Genomic DNA, 3,872 nt, shown 5'->3' on the forward strand with positions numbered 1-3,872 from the left:
AAAATATTGAAAAAAACTTAAATTAGCAAAAACAGCTAGCATGTACATACTAGCCTAACTCCAAACTAAAGAAAAATCATAAATTGGCCAAAACAGCTAGAATGTAAATATTAGCTAAACTATAAAATAGCTGCAAAAAAACTGAAAATTGCCTAAATTAGCTAAAACAGCTAGCATGTGGATGAAATATTGGCTAAACTTCAAAACAGCCCAAAAAAAATCTAAGGAAATGCCAAAATAGTCCAAAAAGCTAGCTGAATGCCAATATTTCAAGCGTTAAAACCATAACTTTTTAAAATAATTATGACCCAGATATATAGCATTACCTGCGATAATGCTAGTAAGCTGAAGATGGTGAAATTGATAGCCAAATTAGCCTAAAAAAAAAAAGAAACAAAAAAACTTAGGTAAGCCAAACCAGGTAGCATGTATCTGAAAAAAATAGCTAAACTTCAAAACAACCTAAAAAACTGCAAAAAGCCTTAATTAGCAAAAAATGCTAGCATGTAAATGCTAGTCTAACTCCAAAACAGACTAAAAATCCAAACAAAAAAAATCATAAATCATCCAAAACAGCTAGCATTTAAATATTAGCTAAACTCTAAAATAGCCACAATAAAACTGAAAAAAGCATAAAATCGCCAAAACAGCTAGCATGTAGCTGAAATATTAGCTAAACTCCCAAACAGCCTAAAAAATGTTAGAAAATTCCAAAAAAGTCCAAAAAGCTAGCAGAATTCCAATATTTAACTTCCTAACATAGTTATAATTATGAACTAGATATATAGCATTACCTGTGATAATGCTCTTGTGCTGTAAGCTGAGGATGCTGATATTGATAGCCAAATTAGCCTAAAAAAACAAAACAAAAAAAAAAAAAACAAGTTTGCCAAGACAGCTAGCATGTAGCTGAAAAAATAGCTAAACTTCAAAACAACCTAAAAAACCGAAAAAAAGCCTAAATTAGCAAAAACAGCTAGCATGTAAATGCTAGTCTAACTCAAAAACAGCCAAAAAAAACACAAAAAAATAGATCATAAATTAGCCAAAACAGCTAGCATGTAGGTGAAATATAAGCTTAACTGCAACATATCCCCAAACAAAAAAAAATCGTAGTAAATGCCACAATAGTTGAAATAGCTAGCAGAATGCCAATTTTTAAAACGTTAAAAAGTTTTTTTTAACTTTTTAACATAATTAAGAATGATAAACAGGAAGGTATATTATTCCAGAATAAATCAATTTAAACCATAAATAACTTTCAATATTTTACACTCCACAAAAATATATTTTGTCAAAATTATGCAAGTTAGAAATAAGCGCAAGATAACATTGGGCCATTAATAACAATAAAATAAAATTAGCAGAAGGGCCGGCTCCGGCTTTAATCCAACTGTCACGAAGGCCTTAAAACTATGCCTCTCACTTCACCCTCTGTCATCACAACAAAATAAAAGTTGAAAACAATAAATTAACAGAAAGGGGAAAAGGGGGCGGGGTTGCTCCACACCTTTGACCTACAACTTAGTGGGGAATTTCTAATTAACTACTGGCACTCTGCAGAAACAGTACAGGTTTGACAGATGGACACCAAATGACTCAGAACTGGAGAGATTACAGCAGTTTATTTGACTGTCATGAAAGTCCTCCAAACAGTAGGGGGCAGTCAGTGGAAGAGTAAATCCAACACAAAGTAGTGGAAACTCGATGCTAATCCAGTAATCCACAAAAAGTTCAGGATCCAAATTGGAACAGAAAGATAGAAAAAAACCAGGAGGTCCAGTCAGAGATCAGAAGTCGAGGATGATCTCTCGTGACAAGCACAAATTGACCAATATCTGGTATGGAGAGTAGTGAAGCCATGAATTTAATAGCCGTGCGCATCAGTGATCTGCTGATGGCTACAGGATGAGGCGGGGCTAAACTCTGACACTGTGTCCTAAAAAATAACACAGTTTCTTTGATTTGTGCAAAAAACTGTATCAAGATTTTTTTGGAGTATAAGTCACACACTGAAAAAAAGTGAAATATTGAATCAGTTAAGAAAAGTCTTGTAATTTGTTGCATTTAAAATTAATAGTATCAAATTGAATTTGAGTTGATGTTTAACTCAACTAAAAACTTTTATTTAATATAAAATAAAACTATTAGTTAAATTCTTTAAATTACATTTAAATTCTTTATCAATACAATCAATACAAATGATAAATTTTAAATATAACAAATTAAATAAATATTGTAAAATAATTCAACATTTCACTTTTTACAGTGCCTTTTTTTCATAATTTAGTCATGGGTGCGACTTATACTCAGAAGCAAATTATTTGTGATTTTTTTAAAACATAAATAGGCTCATATACTTGTAATTTTCAACTATTTCCACTAACAACCACTAGAGGGAGCTCTATAAGTGTTTGCCACTGACAGAGCCAGAAGAAGAAGTGTTGTTCAAAACAAACATGGTCGAGAATCTGATTGTTTTCTTCTCAAACTTGGATATTTTTCTTATTTGCATCAAAATATTAATGTTTTTATTTTTTGAGCTCTCGGACTAATGCGGAACAGAAAGTCATCAAACTGTGTTACAGAGAAATTGAAGAACAGGTAAACCCACCTTCATTTAGAACACTTTTTTACAATAGTTCCTGTATTAAGGCGATAAAAGAAAAATCACAACTAAAGAAATATTTTTTTCCTATTGCAGCTTTGTGACTAAATTGGCTCTAAAGTGGGACACATCTGCAGTAAAAGCTTCCATGCAGGTCATAATTCCTGGCTTTAGTCTCTCTGTATTCAGGGAACACCTCTTACCGCACCCTACTAAATATTTGATTAAAGCTTCAGGCTAACCTGCTGCAGTCGCAAAGCATATTGTAAGGGGAGGAAATCTGCCCCATCAGCAGCGCGCCCATAGGTTGTACCAAGTGCATTATAGGAGTTGTCAATAGATTTGTGAGATCATTTGAAAATGAAACAAAGACTATTTTATCAGAGCTGTTTTGGAAAGCAGAGGCAATTCCTATAGTTATCTATAAATGCAGCGGTAAGGGGGGCCAAAGGGGTGGATGGAGCTCACAAAGCAGTCATGGGTTCAAATGACTCTAAAGATAAGTGGGTAGAAGCCTAATTTCCACACACATTTACCAGACTGAGTCATTTTCCTTGTTGCTCAGACTGCGGCCCATGTCTCTGGGTCTTAGCTAACACAACGGCCCCTCTATGAACTCAAGTAATTGATAGTCAGCAAGTGTGGCCGTCTATAGACAAGAGCAGAGGTTTGGCTGTTCAACTGAAGCATTGATGTTTGCTTAATGGAAGGCGCAATCATAATCAGTGGTCTTATTAAAGCTGTCCATCAATCTGGGAAGATTTCAAAGGCCATTTTCTGGCAATTAATAGGTCGTCAGGGTGATTCCCTGGAGGAGAATCTGGAAAACGGCTTCCTGTCTTCTAATTCATGATGTGGTGTTTGAAATGCTGTGGTGGGTTCCAAATATAACTCTGATACACACAAACTCCACTCAACTGAATTGGTGCCTTAAATTGGGCTAAATGTTTTTAAATTATTCTTATATTGGTGCTTTTTTTTAAATCAATTGAGCTAATTATGACCCTAAGCAAGATTGTTTTTGCAATTCTTCTGTCTTACTGCGGCTTTGAGGAAAAATTGCTAAAAAAATTTCACCTAAATGTAATAAAATAAATGAATCCCCAATAGGGACATTGAAGTAAAAATGATTTTTTTTGTCCTAAAAAATGAAGTAAAAAAAAATTTTCTGCTCACTGACTGGTGCTCACCAGGTAGTAAGTGGAGAACACCAGTTACCAGATAAAAATATTTTTATTTCAATGAAAAAAAGAAAGAAAAATGT

This window comes from Oryzias melastigma, linkage group LG2, assembly GCF_002922805.2.
Source record: "Oryzias melastigma strain HK-1 linkage group LG2, ASM292280v2, whole genome shotgun sequence".
NCBI lineage: Eukaryota > Metazoa > Chordata > Actinopteri > Beloniformes > Adrianichthyidae > Oryzias > Oryzias melastigma.